This window comes from Sinocyclocheilus grahami, unplaced genomic scaffold (assembly GCF_001515645.1).
Source record: "Sinocyclocheilus grahami isolate Dianchi unplaced genomic scaffold, SAMN03320097.WGS_v1.1 scaffold87.1, whole genome shotgun sequence".
Taxonomy (NCBI): Eukaryota; Metazoa; Chordata; class Actinopteri; order Cypriniformes; family Cyprinidae; genus Sinocyclocheilus; species Sinocyclocheilus grahami.
This window is the reverse complement of record NW_015505266.1, coordinates 835,544-854,110: the sequence shown is the minus strand read 5'-3', so window position 1 is coordinate 854,110 and position 18,567 is coordinate 835,544. Positions and strand designations below refer to the sequence as shown.

General features: G+C 36.2%; 1 long non-coding RNA gene across 1 annotated transcript; it reads left to right on the top strand.

Annotated features, from left to right (window-relative positions):
• The first annotated feature begins 14,627 nt into the window (after positions 1 to 14,627).
• Positions 14,628 to 15,134, top strand: LOC107586939 (uncharacterized). The gene is made up of 3 exons (XR_001609415.1): positions 14,628 to 14,665; positions 14,813 to 14,923; positions 15,072 to 15,134. It is a non-coding gene; the product is annotated as an uncharacterized lncRNA (long non-coding RNA).
• The last annotated feature ends 3,433 nt before the right edge of the window (positions 15,135 to 18,567 follow it).

Genomic DNA, 18,567 nt, shown 5'->3' with positions numbered 1-18,567 from the left:
CTTACCTTCTGTAGGTGAAGCTGGATCACGAATGATTCGCGCGAACATAAACACATGTAGGTAGATCGGGGGCGCATTCCCTTCAAAGACAAAGGTAAACCTACAGCTCCGGTCACAGCAAGCCATTTCACTGCATGTCCCTTTAAAAGCTAATGAGCTCTGCTCACCCCACCCCTCTCTTCCGTGGGGTGATGAGCAGCTCTCTGAGAGACAGTAAACTTTAGCTGCATTCATTGTGAAGCTTGCTAACTAGCAGATTATTAGGAAAGGCGATTTGCAAAGTTTCATAAAAAAAACTTACCTTCTGTAGGTGAAGCTGGATCACGAATGATTCGCGCGAACATAAACACATGTAGGTAGATCGGGGGCGCATTCCCTTCAAAGACAAAGGTAAACCTCTGCGAGTTCAGCGGCTCAGATGTCTGGAGTAAATGACGACTGCTATGTTCATTATTACATCCAACAACAAAACACCTCAGTCGCTTAGGAGACATTCTTGTCTACACCCTGATGACAGCTCACTCTGCTAAAACCAAAGACTGACGCCACTGTCAGTCAACAATCATGGGAGGGGCCTGTGCAGAACTACGTCATTCTGCCAAGAATCTGTGAATGGCTTGATATAAAAATGGGGTTATGATTTATCGGGATTTAACATCCATCATGCTTGTAGTTTTTATTTGTGTTTATAGTTCTGAACCGAATCCTTTGCCAAAGTGCAATGGGTTGTGGGTAATATTAGCTGTCAGAGTGTGCACAGATCCACACTTCAAAAATCTAATAGTAAATAGTAAACCATCCGGGGACTTTTGGCATACTCTTTTCAACATACTATACTTTGGGACACACTTATTCTAATCTCACATACTATTTAGGATGGATAGTATGAACATTGGGATGCAGGCATGGTCGTAGATCACGTGGGGGACGTGTCCCCCCGCACTTTGTCTGGCAAGTGTGTTCGCATTGAGGGTTTCAAGAGCCAGTGTGAATAAATATAGATTTAAATTCAAAGAGACAGGATAGTCTGTGCATGACCTGATGTTTTATTCGGACCCAGGCGATTACCAGTCCAGCCCTGACCCAGAATAAGGCGAGATGAACATCGTGGAGCGCTAAACACTCAGTGCAGCCGGAGGGGCTCTCGCGCGGAAAGTTGCACCAGTCATCTCTAGTATGGACAAAAGCGTCCAGCTATCACTGTCTGAAAACAGTTGTTTTCACAGAAAAACAGAAACGTTTGGAAACATGAAGACATTAAACATACGATTGCGACAATATATGGCTTATTTGTGTTTTTCAAGTCATCTCCAGGTAATAAATAAAGTATATGAACAATGCAGTGCTAACTGACATAGAATTTATTACAGTATTGAAACTATTCTGCCTTATTATGTGATAAAAAAGTGTTTGTAGTATATAAACAAATCATTATTAGTTATTGTCCAGCAGTGTCTCTGATTTCTAAGCCAATTAAAAGCTAGAAACAAGACAAAAATTTAAGTTTTTGAACAGTAAAATTTTTCATATTTTTTTCTTCTGCTCACCAAGCCTGCATTTATTTGATCCAAAGTACAGCAAAACAGTAAAATTGTGAAATATTTTTACTATTTAAAATAACTGTTTTATATTTGAATATATTTTAAAATGTAATTTATTGTGATTTCAAAGCTAAATTTTTAGCATCATTACTGCAGTCACATGATCCTTCAGAAATCATTCTAATATTCTGATTTGCTGCTCAAAAATTATTTATTATTATGTTGAAAACAGCCGAGTAGAATTTTTTCAGGTTTCTTTGATGAATAGAAAGAAGAAACTGAACAGCATTTATCTGAAAGAGAAATCTTTCGTAACATTATAAATGTCTTTATCATCACTTTTGATCAATTTAAAGCATCCTTGCTAAATAAAAGTATTAATTTCTATATACATATATATATTTTTTTTTTTAAAATAACAATTATACTGATTCTAAGCTTTTGAATGGTATAGTGTATAATGTGACAAAAGCTTTTTTCACATAAACGCTGATCTTTGGATCCTTCTATTCATCAAAGAATCCTTAAAAAAAATTTACTCAACTGTTTTAAATATTGATAATAATAATTTAAAAAGGTTTCTTGAGCAGCAAATCAGCATATTAGAATGATTTCTAATATAATGTTACAAAAGCTTTTTATTTCACATAAATGCTGATCTTTGGATCCTTCTATTCATCAAAGAATCCTGAAAACATTTACTCAACTGTTTTAAATATTGATAATAATAATTTAAAAAGGTTTCTTGAGCAGCAAATCAGCATATTAGAATGATTTCTAAAGGACGATGTGACACTGAAGACTGGAGTAATGATGCTCAATAATGATGATCAAATAGAAAGCACTTATTTTAATTAGTAAAAATATTTCAAAATGTTACTGTTTTTGTCACGAATCCGGTCAACGAACTTTCCATTTCATTGACTCTCGCACTACACACTGTTGCACATCACCCCGGACTACATTTCCCATCATGCATTACTGATTGCACTCAGCACGAATTGCACACACCTGTTTACACTGATTGCACCCAGCTGTTTCATATCACTCCCTCACTATATAACACTCACTCTTATCCCTTCCCTCTGCCGAGTATTGTTTCAGCATTTATCACTCTCCTAGAGATAGCTACCTTACGGAGCCCTTGTCATTGCCTTAGCCCTAGTCATTAGCCTTTGCCTTAGCCATTAGCCTTAGCCTTAGCCCTAGTCATTAGCCTTAGCCTTAGCCTTAGTCATTTGCCTTAGCCTTAGCCTTAGCCTTCCCGGTTTCTGATCTTCGCCTGGTTCCCTGGATTCACCCCTTTTGTCTTGCCCCTTTTGATTCTGTCTGCCGATCGTCGACCTGTGCTAGCCCTAGGACTATTCTTGTGTTTTGCCCACCATATACCTGTTTGCTCTCATCTGACCCTTGCCTGCTGTATGACCACGTCTCTGCCTTTGTCTAATAAAGCTCTGCGAATGGATCCGCAAGTCTCACGTCTCGTCAGCCCCGTAACAGTTTTGCTGTGCTTTGGATCAAATAAATGCAGGCTTGGTGAGCAGAAGAGACTTCTTTAAAAAACATTAAAAATCTTACTGTTCAAAAACTGTTGGCCGGTAGGTTATATATATTATACATTAAATACATTTAGCAGATGCTTTTATCCAAAGCGACTTGCAGTGCATTCAGGCTATACATTTTTTTTATCAGTATGTGTGTTCCCTGGGAATTAAACCCACAACCTTTGCGCTGCTAACGCAATGCTCTACCACTGAGCCACAGGAACATTATATATTGCTGATAATTATATTATATATATTACATATATTACATAAATGTTATATATATATATATATATATACACACATTTCTGTCCCCTCCCCATCACTTCTGAAATGATGGCTACGCCCCTGGACGCAGGGACAGAGTTCCAATAGTGCTTCATGGGAGAGGGTTGAGCGAAAGAGATCTTTTGGTGCATTCTGCTTGCTGCAGCTCTCTGATTGGTGTAATTTTTTGTACAACATTATGGGTATCGTAGCTTTTCACCACAAATTCTGCTATTAAACATGATTATTTTAAAGGGGTCATGAACTGCCTTTGTTTTTATTTTGTACTGTTCTCTCAGGTCCACTTACAATGTTATCAAGACTCGGAAGTAAACGCCCCCTGCTGTGATTTGCTAATAGTTGTGTATGTTTGACAGCGACATTACTCTTATACGGACACTGCTGTGATTAAGGTCAAAAATGCACAAATAACTCAATGCATATAAAACGATCTGTAAGAAGAGACAAAGCAATAGTGACCATGTAATAAAAACAGTTACTCACACTTGTGTTGCAACATTACTGTCGGATCCAATATAGTTGGCACAGCATCGTGTTTTAGTTTCAATCTTTTTGAAAATCATGCGTCTAATTGTGCCTTGTGTGTAAACGAATTCATGGTAAAAATAAAGTGAACGAAGGACCAAGTTCATTCACTCTTTCCTAACGTTGGGATCAGAACGAAAGTAACGCAAACACTGTTTTTCCACAACTTGGCACTGCACAACATCTTGTTCGGAGCATCTTTATCGTTTGTTTCTGCGCTTGCCTCTCTCGTAAACACTACATGTGTGAATCGGTGGGCAGGGCTAAACAGGCAGTGATGTCGAAGCAGGCGCTGATCTTCCTCTTTGGAGGCGGTGCTTATCCACACTATTACATCATAGAGTAGAACATTCCACTTTATTTTTAAAGTGAGACTAGGTGCGGCCATTTGTAACTTGAATGTGCAGCTTCTGGTGTCATTTACTTCCAGTTATCACGACTCTTTTGCACATCAAAGCTGCATCACCACCTCAGGTGTGCATTTCACGAGTTGGCACTTACATGTAATCGGATTGAGCAAATAGCAAGCATATTTGGCCTGCTGTCTTGAGGGAGGGCTCCGAGCATGGAATATAGCCCGAGCCCAGAGAACTCTCCCATCTCTAGTCTAGGATGAGAATAGCTAAGAGTGAGGAGTTGGGGTAGAGGAGGGATGCTGGAAAACTATCATGTGGACAATGGTAAGTTGACTCTGTCGTGCTAGTTAAGATGATTAACTAAACGAGCTCCACCTGTGCTGAATTGGTTGACTATCTGATCATGCCCCTCCCGAACCTTGTTAATAAAACCTCGTTTATTTTGCTAATACTTCAATGAACCGCAATCTATTATTCCTTACATAAATGAATAACAGGTGTACTCTCTTGATAGGACACCAGCAGACTCCATTAAGGATAGTGATTTTGGGCAAAAGTGGAGATGGAAAAAGCAGCACAGGAAACACTATACTTGGGGGGAAATTTTTCAACACCTCCAATGCACCTGATTCAGAAACTTTCAAGTGTCAGTCAAGACATGACAGAAGCAACAGATTCATTGTTACTGACACTCCTGGACTTTTTGACACCAAACGTAGAGAGGAAGAGCTGAAAAAAGAAATACTGAGGTGCATCGTTGAATGTGCTCCAGGACCCCACGCTTTCTTGATTGTTCTCAAAGTTGCTCGTTACACAGAACAAGAGGAGGAGGTAGTGGAGAAAATACTGGATTTGTTTGGAGAAGAAGCTCTGAAATACTCGATGGTCATCTTTACTCGTGGTGATGAACTTGGTGAGGATGAACGCATTGAGGACTTTGTTAAAAAGAGTGTTCAACTCAAGATGCTTCGTGATAAGTGTGGAGGTCGCTGTCATGTTGTTGATAATAAACACTGGAGAAACAGACAAGATGAGTACAGGAGCAACACAGTCCAGGTGGAGAAGATGATCAACAATGTACAGAGTATGGCGACTAATAATAGAGGGTGTTACACCAATGAGATACTGAGCGACATTCAGGAAAAGAAGCAAAAGGCAGAGCAGCAACAAAGACAAGGGCCAAATAAAGGACTGCCTGAGGAAGAAATAAGAACACAGGCAAAGGAAAATGTGTTTGGTAATTTGTTGTTAAGTGCAGCAACAGTGGGTGTGAAGACTGTGATGGGCTGGTTACTAGGTAGGCCTATATGATCTCTCCGGGGTTTGAGTTTTACTTTGATCTGGTGTTAAAATAAATTTCAAGGAGAATAATTTTAAGTGAACAAAAAAATATATAATGAAGACACAATTAATGTGATGGGTTTAAATCATCTTTGTGAATGTTTATATATGGGGATATAGTATAGAGTTCTATTGTTTTCATATACAGCGAATTTCACCTGGAGGGCGACTTACTCTAAACCTACATGTATATCCTAGCCCTGCGTTTTTATAATTGGCAGGAAAAATATAATACATCCTTTTTAACATACTAGGATGTCACTATGTCCGAACAGTTTTGTCAAATGACAGCTTTGTTCTCAAAGTATAGTTAAGTATGAACAAACACATACACCCACAAAAGGGGAAATCTACAATTCTATGTTGATTTTGTTGTAAAACAGTACCTGTTCTTTTTTGAAAAATTATTGTGGTTGATGGGGAATTATTAGTGATTCAGAGTGTAAACCATAATTCTGTTTTAATTTCAAACACACAAAATTCATATTTTATTTTATATTTCTGAACACTGAACCACTGACAAATAGGTGGTGCTCCTTACAGTTAAATACTACCGTATTAGCTTGTGTTCAGAATCAACAGAGCTGTAAATCTATTGAACACTTTGCTGTCATTGTTGACCTTTCATGTCTATATTTTCTATTTTAGAATTTTTGCAAATGTTGTGAAGTAATTTTTCAAAGACCAATAAATAAAAAATATTGGATACTTGGATTTTTGTTTATGTTGTCACTCAATTTTTCCATTAATCAATAAAACTCTATCATAATGACCTCATCATTCTTACACAACACCATATAAATGCAGTTGGATTATGTTGTTTCCCCAGCAGATGGCAACAGTGTTTACTGTATCCTAGTGTGCCGCATGTGTCCTGAAAAGTGAAGCCAAAACATTTTGATCACCATCTGGTGGCACTGCAGTATAGGTCATAAACCCCGCCCTCTCCATGTAAACCAATGGGATGAGAGCAAACTAAAAAATCTAATTACACATCAAATAAATTTTGCTAAAAATGGTTTCCATCATTTAAGGTAGTTCTTATCACGCTGATGAATATTCAAGTGTTTTTAATTTAGTTATTTGATACTATAAAAATGGTCCAAATGAATCACTACTGCACAAATGATACAATTGGTGCAAGATGACAGCGGCCATACTGGGATGATTTGGCTTCACTTTTCTATAGTGGAAGGAAGTGGAGACGCATTGTCCATCTTTTATTACAGTCTAGGGTAGTATCACCGACTAAATAGGCAATGAGTTTTCTAATTGGAAATTGGACATGAATGGCCTCTCAAGTCATATTTACTACTGGGAAATTCTGAGATAATTTTGGTACTCGAGCTTCCTAGTTGGGCGAGCCATACATTTCAAAAATAGTGAATTAGACAACGATTAAAAAATTTCTGAATCGTCATCTAGCGTGGTGAATGTTTATATGGTTGTCAGCCAATGGGGTGGTACATTGTATTCTTTCTGTCAACAAAGCACTTGAATGTGACAGTCACGTAATAATGACTTCATAAGTGGGGAATAGGACATTTCTGAATAGAAAAATTCTGAAGGCAGAATAATGCCACTTGTAAAAAAATAAAAATAAACACCTCAGTGTCCAGTGATTAGACTCACAATCACTCTTGGGTTAAGCTAAAATAGATAAAGCAAACTAAATCAAATACTTTTTAAGTTCATCATTATATATGAATATTACTAGATTTTGTCATTTCTGAAGAGGAAAAAAAAGTTGGTTTAAATGGATATTCCTTTATCACACACACACAGAACTCCACTTAAGAAAACTAAATGAACGATAAACACAACAATTGCAACAATTGTTTTAAATTTTTAACAATTGATTCAAAGTTATTCTTTGTTATTGATCACTGTTCGTGCTGAGACTGTAAACCGGTACACGAAACATTCACAACACAGCCACAATACTCCAAATAATGTTTAAGTCATTGATATAAACAGAAAGAAATAAGTAATGTGCCTTATGTGAACGTCTTCTTGGACTGTTCTAGTCCAATATTTTGATATGGAGGATTTTTCTTAGATTGTTTGTGGTTGATTTTCAATAAGCCTAAAATAGCATAGCCTAAAATCCTCAGTTAATGTATGTAACACAACCAAACTTAGAACAAAAGAACAGAACAGACAATATTAGTTTACAGCCAACATTCTCTTTAGAATTTCAATTATGGTTAAAGTTGCTGTTAAAAATGCTGTTTTTCCCTTTGATTAGACAACTGATCTATTACCACAACAAACAGCACAATGTTTAGTAGGGCAAATATAACAGTCAGAATCTGATGCGTTTTGTCATTAGATGGATTCTGATCTTGAGCGACTTCTGTTTTAAACAGAAAATCCACCAGTTTGGAGTTTTTTTTAGAAATATCACATTGCCTAACCATGTTAAATATGCCTAATCATGTCAAACAAAATGAACCATGGCAAAATAAACTAAATACATGTACATTTGTGCAATGCATGGTTACAATATAGCAACCAATCCAATCAATTAGGACACAGGAAGCATGGACATTTTCTCACGTCACCTCCGATTACATTACATTTCTAAACCCCACATCAAGCTTTAGCATACTTTAAGAAATAATATATGGAAATGTAAATTTATAGATATATGTAGACACATAATAATATATGCTTAACACAAAAGCCTGTCACACCTCTGTCATATTTGTTGTTTGTTTATTGTGTTGCTGAGAGGGACGCGTGCAGCACGTATTTACATATTTATTGGCATATGAAAAGAGTACATACTTTTATGCTGTATGTAAGCGAACTGGGACTCAGCATATTTATCTATTTATTTATTTAAATTACAATAAAATTGGCTTACACAAAAAGTGCCAAGTCAAATGCCAACTTTTGAAAATATTGCTTTTTGCCATTTTACGTCATTGTGAGTTTACATAAAAACAGAGTCAAGGAATCAAGCCATTCAAAAACAACTTATTTTAGAACTTAATACTAGTTCATTTATAAGACTTGGTTGTCAAGACAAGTGCAGAGAAGTGTGCTGAAAAAAATATTTTCACATTTTGCATTACATATAGGATAAAATGGGGGGAAATCCCTTCTTGAGGACAATGTCCATATACTGATAAACTGTAACATATTTACATACGAGTTTAGCATGTGGAGGATCACTATGCACCAACATACTCTTATGGGAATCAGATGGAAACAATTAACTAATGAATGGCACAAAAACTAAAATTATGAAAGGGTGCCATCTTGCCCCACAGTTGGGACAAAATGGGGCAAGAACTGTCATCTGACCTTACAGAACATTTGATCAAAGACCAAATTATTCCTAATAATTTTAATTTTGGGAAAATGTAACTACATTCTTAAAATTGTGCAAAGTAATTTGAATAAATTTATCGAAATGGAATGTTTCATAATGTCAAAAGTGAAATAAGGCCAAGTATGGTGACCCATACTCAGAATTTGTGCTCTGCATTTAACCCATCCAAGTGCACACACACAGCAGTGAACACACACACACACAGAGCAGTGGGCAGCCAATGCTGCAGCGCCCGGGGAGCAGTTGGGAGTTTGGTGCCTTGCTCAAGGGTCTCACTTCAGTCGTGGTATTGAGGGTGAAAAAGAGTGCTGGATAATCCCTCCCCCCACCAACAATTCCTGCCGGACATGAGACTCGAACCCGCGACCTTCGGGTTACAAATCCGACTCTATCCTTTAGGTCACGCCACACCTGCCCCCAAATAAAGTACAGGAGCATAGGTACAGAGGGAGGAACCTGAAAGGCAGTTATTCAACATTTTCAGACCTGAAAACATGTCACAATAAAGCAACAGTTACAATGTACTGAGACGTTGTGACTTCTGAATTTTACAGTATTGTTCTTAGGCTGAGAAATTATTAAAAAACAACAACTTAAACAAAAAGTCATTCCAAAAAGAAAAACTAAAACAAGCAAACAAAATTCTTATTTACATGTTGCTATGTGTAAATGACAAAGACGTGTTTAGTTTAGTCCAAGACAAATGTAATTTTATGAGGAAGTGAGGCAATTCAGTTCCATTTAGTAGAGGATTTGGATGATTTATTTACCCTAAACAGTTGTGTAACCTCCAGATGTGGACACACAATGTTCACTTCTTGTTTGGTGTCCAGACCATATTTCATCAAATACCAAAATGAGCATGTCAGCACATTTTGGTTTCTTTCCTTTAAAGCTGTTCACAATTTTGATGACTAAAATAATTCGTCTTTATTTCTACAGGACGATATCACAAACATGGAGACCATTGTTGGGGAAAGTTACTTTTAAAAGTAATGCATTACAATCAGGGCCGTTTCTAGGCATAGGCGAGCTAGGCGGTTACCTAGGGCGCCACCAGCTGAAGGGGCGCATGTACTGGCACTTTTAGCAGGGTTGTGATAAAGAGTGGTACGGTCACCCTGAAATATGACTGCCGCCCCCACTGGATCCCCAACATTATTGGGCTAGATTACTGTCAATCTGACGATGCCTGTATGCCACTAGATCAGAGTGCTGTCAATTGCTGCCTGATTGTTGCATGCAAAGCTTGCATTTGGAGCGCTCAACAGCGCCATTAGATCAGTGGGCTCTGTCAGTGCTTTGGCAAGGTAACACTTTTTTTGCCATGCAATAAAGCTAAGTTCAAAGGCCAATTTACAATATTGCATTACTCACTAAAAAGTAACCAATTTGCGTTACCTAGTTACTTTTTATAGAAAGTAATGCATTACTTTACGTTTGCATTGCTTTTAGTCACCTGGGCTAGGCTTGCTTATTTATTTTAAATAAAAAAATTAAATAAATAAAAAAGTTATATTTTTGGCAACTGTAAAGGCCCTTTTACACCAAAAGTGAAATGAATAAGCCTCAGGCTGAAGGAAGTGCTTTTGGTCTCGCTGACTCCCAATTTCTCTCAACATGGGGACAACAAGATGAACACTTAAGTAAGCCCACTTACCGTAGGCTTACTTTTAATACTGAAGACCTCCGGTTTCATTTTCAGTAAATACAGTCGATAACTAAGGCACAAGATGGCACACAGCTGCATTTGAATGAAGCAAGAGTCTGCGGTAAGATACAAGAATACATGAAAGACACGCCAAAATTATTACAATTTAAAATAACTTATCTATTTGAATGTATTTTAAAATATTAGTAATGTCTGTGATGGCAAAGCTGAGTTTTTAGCAGCCAATACTTAAGTCTTCAGTGTCACATCCTTCAGAAATCATTCTAACGCTTATGTTAGTCATCTAAACTAAAATATATTGTTTTTGAAATATATTTCCTATGTACATTTAATATTTAAAATTGAATGACACAAAAAAGGAAGTGAAAATTGTGTCTAAATTTCAAATCCACAGATTCGAATGGTGTATTACTCTTATGTGTACAAACAAAAATGAAGAGCATTTTAAGTCTTATCAGTAAAACATGCACGTGGTGGCGCCGGCGCCACCGTCGACCCCAGGAGGTTAAAATATTAGTAATGTCTGTGATGGCAAAGCTGAGTTTTTAGCAGCCAATACTTAAGTCTTCAGTGTCACATCCTTCAGAAATCATTCTAACGCTTATGTTAGTCATCTAAACTAAAATATATTGTTTTTGAAATATATTTCCTATGTACATTTAATATTTAAAATTGAATGACACAAAAATGTGAAAATTGTGTCTAAATTTCAAATCAAGCTTATCTGGAGGTTGTACGATTGTGAATCATAGATCCTTTATTTTCAGACATACGTAAGGGAGCTGAATTGTGTAGCTTTTCCTAAAAAGGACATTTGTCTTAGACTAAACGCACTCTTGAAAATAAAGGTGCTTCACGATGCCATAGAAAAGCCTTTTTTGTCTAAATGGTTCCAATTCCATGAAGAATCTTTCTGTTTCACAAAAGGTTCTTTGTGGCGAAAGAAGGTTCTTCAGATTACAAAAAGGTAAGAAAGAGATGTTTTTTTAATTTTTTAATTTTTCTTTGTGGAACCAAAAATTGTTATTTTATGGCATCGCTATGAAGAACCTTTGAAGCACCTTTATTTTTAAGAGTGTAATTAAAAAATAAATATCTCATAATAAATGTTCTCTTTTAAGCCTCTGGTTTATTTATAAAGTGCATCAAGAAGGGGTTCATTAAATTTTCTATAATAATGAAAAAATTAATTACCATTTCCATAACACTTCCATTTTGACTTACTAAATTTTACTGAAATAAAAAGTTTTACTCAGTCAATATAATCTTTCTGTAGCCTGTAGATGATTGCTGTTCTTGATCAATTTGATCTCTCATGTGTCTGTTCATTTAATCTGGAATGAGTAAAGACAGCTGCCATTACCAGAAAGTTATTTTGATTAATCTGCAGCATATGACATGATAAACACCCAGTTCCAAAAGAAAATTTATATTTTAGAAACTTTTTTTTGTATTAGATTTTTAAATAATATAGCAATTTTGAACTGATTTTGAATGGAAGGTAAGATGTATATTTGATCCTGATTTTTTGTGTGAAAATGAGGCATTACTTACAGTAAAAGGATCAGGTTGAACTTGCTTCATTTCAGTGAGTCATTTGTTTAATTTGATATTTTCTGCAGCTCAGCAGTAGCACTTCCTCTAAGAGACACTATAAACTTCAACCTGAACACAAGCTCAACCTGAACACACGTTCAACAAGCTCCCAGAATGAAGACGCTGCTGCTTTCACTGCTCTGTAAGTTTATTTCTGTGGGATTGAGTGTGATTCTGTCATGATCAGATGATCTCAATGATCTGTTTTCTGTTTCTTCAGGTCTGTTTGTGTGGAGTCAGTCCACAGAAGCTTTAACTGATCAGCAGGTGGTTTTAGGACAGAGTGTGACTTTAGCCTGTGAGTACAGATTAAAAGGCGTTATTTGGTTTGTAATGAAACTACCAGCTCGTCCGGAGATGATACTGCGAACTTTTGGATCAGAAAAGCCTGAATATTACGATGAAAAATTCCGTGAGAAATATTCAGAAGGAAACAGAATGAATTAGTAATCAACAATGTTAATGTTGATGATTTAGGAATTTATTACTGTATAAAAGCAGGCTGGGCTTTAAAGATCAGTGATGGTATCAGACTGCACACCACTGGTAAGTGAGAAACTGCAATACATTTGTGACCCTGGAGCACTACACTGTTGCATATCACCCACTACATATCCCATCATTCATTACACTGATTGCACACAGCACTGATTGCACACAGCTGTATCATATCACTCACTCACTATTTAACACTCTATCTCACTCCCTTCAAGGGCTGAGTATTGTATGCGCTTATCGCCAGCAGTGATGGCTACTCTACAGAGCCCTCGTTAGCTGCCTAGCCTAGCCTAGCCTAGCCTAGCCTAGAGATTATAAAAAGGTAAGAAAGAGATGTTTTTTTTAAAGAATCTTTGACTGAATGATTCTTTGTGGAACCAAAAATGGTTATTTTATGGCATCGCTATGAAGAACCTTTGAAGCACCTTTATTTTTAAGAGTGTAATTAAAAAAGAAATATCTCGTAATAAATGTTCTCTTTTAAGCCTCTGGTTTATTTATAAAGTGCATCAAGAAGGGGTTCATTACATTTTCTATAATAATGAAAAAATTAATTACCATTTCCATAACACTTCCATTTTGACTTACTAAATTTTACTGAAATAAAAAGTTTTACTCAGTCAATATAATCTTTCTGTAGCCTGTAGATGATTGCTGTTCTTGATCAATTTGATCTCTCATGTGTCTGTTCATTTAGTCTGGAATGAGTAAAGACAGCTGCCATTACCAGAAAGTTATTTTGATTAATCTGCAGCATATGACATGATAAACACCCAGTTCCAAAAGAAAATGTATATTTTATAAACTTTTTTTGTATTAGATTTCTAAATAATATAGCAATTTTGAACTGATTTTGAATGGAAGGTAAGATGTATATTTGATCCTGATTTTTTGTGTGAAAATGAGGCATTACTTACAGTAAAAGGATCAGGTTGAACTTGCTTCATTTCAGTGAGTCATTTGTTTAATTTGATATTTTCTGCAGCTCAGCAGTAGCACTTCCTCTAAGAGACACTATAAACTTCAACCTGAACACAAGCTCAACCTGAACACACGTTCAACAAGCTCCCAGAATGAAGACGCTGCTGCTTTCACTGCTCTGTAAGTTTATTTCTGTGGGATTGAGTGTGATTCTGTCATGATCAGATGATCTCAATGATCTGTTTTCTGTTTCTTCAGGTCTGTTTGTGTGGAGTCAGTCCACAGAAGCTTTAACTGATCAGCAGGTGGTTTTAGGACAGAGTGTGACTTTAGCCTGTGAGTACAGATTAAAAGGCGTTATTTGGTTTGTAATGAAACTACCAGCTCGTCCGGAGATGATACTGCGAACTTTTGGATCAGAAAAGCCTGAATATTACGATGAAAAATTCCGTGAGAAATATTCAGAAGGAAACAGAATGAATTAGTAATCAACAATGTTAATGTTGATGATTTAGGAATTTATTACTGTATAAAAGCAGGCTGGGCTTTAAAGATCAGTGATGGTATCAGACTGCACACCACTGGTAAGTGAGAAACTGCAATACATTTGTGACCCTGGAGCACTACACTGTTGCATATCACCCACTACATATCCCATCATTCATTACACTGATTGCACACAGCACTGATTGCACACAGCTGTATCATATCACTCACTCACTATTTAACACTCTATCTCACTCCCTTCAAGGGCTGAGTATTGTATGCGCTTATCGCCAGCAGTGATGGCTACTCTACAGAGCCCTCGTTAGCTGCCTAGCCTAGCCTAGCCTAGCCTAGCCTAGCCTAGCCTAGCCTAGCCTTGCCTTGTCTGTTTTCTCGGTTTCTGATCTTTGCCTGTTTTCCTGGATTTATCCCTTTAGTCTCGCCCTAGGACTATTCTTGTGTCTATACCTGTTTGCTGTTTCGCTTAGGAATATATTACTGCGCAAAAACAGGCTCGTCTCTACAGCTCCGTGGTGGTTTCAGAATTTATACATCTGGTAAGTGTATAAAATCATGACAAACCTGATCTGTTGTTATATCTGCCAATACTGCATTAAATTTGTATTTTTGTCTTTATTTCTGTCAGATGTCTACATGATGTTGATGCATATTTGATATTTTTATCTGAACAAACCTCTTAACAGAATCTGCTCAGAACGAGACCGAACTGAATCAGTCACCACATCAGACGACACAGCAGGCTCTGATTGTTTTATACGTCATACTGAACATTGTGATGTTTTCTGCAGTGATAGGTAAGAATTCAGAATGATAATATATAAAACAACAGGTCATTTATAATATACAAGACTTCCTTTAAATGCTTGTGTACTTGAGATGTTGTGAGACATTCCATTGGTGATGACGTTTGTAATTTAATTATAAATGTTGATGCTATTTTAGGCCTATTCCAGCTCAAACTCAAAGCTTGTAAGAAAAGGCAGTTTTTCTGCAGAAATGGGGAAGAGGTACAACACATCTCTTTTTCAATCAAATGAACATCTAATTGATGTTTTCTGAAGTGGAGTTTCATCTGTTTTGCCTGAACAACAACACTTTTACTCCTTACATAAGAGTAAATCTTATGGAGCTATTATCTAGATTATAAATCTAGGGGTATGATTCTCGCTTGGGGTGTGAGAGGTCCCGGGTTCAAATCCCAGACGAGCCCCCAATTCTGTTACGAACTCCCTTATACTAGATTAAATACAGTCTAGAGAAGTATATTCTGCTGAATATTGAGAGTAAAACATTGTTAGCTTGATTGTTGATTAAGAATGACTGATGTTTGTTACCTAAACATGTCCAATTCCATGAAGAATCTTTCTGTTTCACAAAAGGTTCTTTGTGGCGAAAGAAGGTTCTTCAGATTACAAAAAGGTAAGAAAGAGATGTTTTTTTAATTTTTTCATTTTTCTTTGTGGAACCAAAAATGGTTATTTTATGGCATCGCTATGAAGAACCTTTGAAGCACCTTTATTTTTAAGAGTGTAATTAAAAAATAAATATCTCATAATAAATGTTCTCTTTTAAGCCTCTGGTTTATTTATAAAGTGCATCAAGAAGGGGTTCATTAAATTTTCTATAATAATGAAAAAATTAATTAATATACATATAATTTTATATATATATATATATACAAAAACATATAATGCAAAATTCTGAATATTTTGTTCAGCATGACTTTTCACTTTTGTCTTGATAACTAAGTCTTATGAATGAAATAGAAATACAAGCTCCACACTGATTTTGAGTGGCTTTATTCTTTGACTTAGTTTTTTATTTCTATAAACACACTAATGCAAAATGGAAAAAAATAATAACATACTTTCTACTGAGAAGACATTACGGTGTCATTAAGTCACGTATAACTTGTCACATTAAAAAAAAAAAAGTGTAAACCCTATCAAAACAGAAAAATTAATGCATTCGCTAACACTGAAAATCACCTTCATGTAGATTATTAGTTATCTTGTCTGTGTCCGCTCCTGTCAGCGGTCCTTGACAGAATCTATTTTTAGCTCCTTTAAGAAGTGCCGGGTCATTGCTTCACTGATCATTATGGAATCGCTACCCGGCCACGGCAAATAGGAAAGTCTACTGTTTACAAGACATTTCCTTTAATAATAATTTTATTTCCTGTAATAATACTTCGTTACAGTAGCATACTTAAGTATTATTTTTTATTTCTATAAACACACTAATGCAAAATGGAAAAAAATAATAACATACTTTCTACTGAGAAGACATTACGGTGTCATTAAGTCACGTATAACTTGTCACATTAAAAAAAAAAAGTGTAAACCCTATCAAAACAGAAAAATGAATGCATTCGCTAACACTGAAAATCACCTTCATGTAGATTATTAGTTCTCTTGTCTGTGTCCGCTCCTGTCAGCGGTCCTTGACAGAATCTATTTTTAACTCCTTTAAGAAGTGCCGGGTCATTGCTTCACTGATCATTATGGAATCGCTACCCGGCCACGGCAAATAGGAAAGTCTACTGTTTACAAGACATTTCCTTTGGCTCATAATAAAGAATTTCTTTCTTTTGAGAAACACAGAAGCAGATTTTCATCCCCAGTGACCATACATTTCTCCATTTTGCATCATTATCAGTGGTGTAATGTAACGAAGTAATAATACTTCGTTACAGTAGCATACTTAAGTATTATTTGGGAGTATCTGTAGGCTACTTTACTTGCGTTTTTATATTTCAGCCAACTTTTACTCCACTACATTTCCGAATTAAAATGTATACTTTTACTCCGATACATTTTCCCGAAGCATATTCGTTACTTACTACAAAATAGTCAGAAGAACACTGCAAGAAAGCAGGTTTGACGAATCAGTGGTCTGGCATCTGCAAGTTAGACTCCTAAAAACACCTTTGCTCATGTGCAAACAAGTGCGTGCACAACCGCGGATGATTCATTTCACACTCAATTCGAGTCTGGGGTGTGTGATATACAGTATATAATATGGTAAGTGTTGTTGTAATGATGTGCGATCTGACATTATCAGGTAGGCTATATCACCAAATCACACACAGAGTGCACGCACGTTGATTTATTGGTCTATTAAAACTCAAAATTCCAGGCATTCTAAATTGTAGAAGGCAAAAATGATTCTGTATGCTTTTTATATTTATATAATTTAATATAGTTAACTTAATATATATCACGCAAAGAGTAGGCCCTACCGTTTTTTTCTGCAGATATCAGCATAACACATTTCTCACCAAATCACACACAGAGTGCACGCACGTTGATTTATTGGTCTATTAAAACTCAAAATTCCAGGCATTCTAAATTGTAGAAGGCAAAAATGATTCTGTATGCTTTTTATATTTATATAATTTAATATAGTTAACCTAATATATATCACGCAAAGAGTAGGCCCTACCGTTTTTTTCTGCAGATATCAGCATAACACATTTCATAACTTTATACAAGTTCAGTAAAGCAATAAGTGACTTACATTTAAGACATAATAGCCTATTGCTTGTTTTTGCTCAATTCTGCTAATGAAAATAGTTCCAAACAAAGATTACAGCACTGTTTTGCATCTCTGAGCAATGGACCGTGTTTAGCCTACTTATTGAATGCATCAACTTTTTGAACGAATCGGTTGATAAAAATGATTCAGTGATTCACTCATTAACACAGTCAAATGCTTTTGCTGCGTCTCAATGTGCCTACTTATACTACGCCCTTAAAGTATGTACTCTTTTGGTGAAGAAAAAGTACACACTTTTGAGAGTGTAGTAGAAGAGTAGGCAAGCTTTGGGACATACTATCAGTTACACAACTGCGTCTTTAATGGATGCTCTGTCGCACCTGTTACACGCACCCTGTCTCTGTAAACTGGCCTGTCAATCATCTTGTCACAGTTAACATCCTCCACATTGCATTTAATTTAACTTCCTACCGTATCGGAGAGAAAAGAAGTAGCACATTCATGTCCCCTCTGAGATGCATTAAACTGTGTAAATACATCTTAAATGCCATTTCAGATTCAGATTCCAGAAATGTTTTCTTATGTTGGAATGAAAGACACTAAGTACCGGATGAAGTGCTTCTTATTCTTATCCAAAAATGCAAAATGGAAGAAAGAGTTAAAACTGAACACAATATTGCTACTCAAGCTGTGCATGAACATTTATACATATATATTTATTTGCTTCTTTTCCATTTTGCATTTACTTGTACTTTTACTTTCAATAAGTACGTTTAAGATTTAAAAAAATATTTTTCGTACTTAAAGGTCCCATATTTTACACCTTTCTGGAGTTTTATTTTAGGTTTTGATGTCCTTAAGAATATATATTTGCGGTATAAGTACCAAAAACCATCTCAATATATTTTTACAGCTCCTCTCTCAGGAGCTCTGCTGAGAA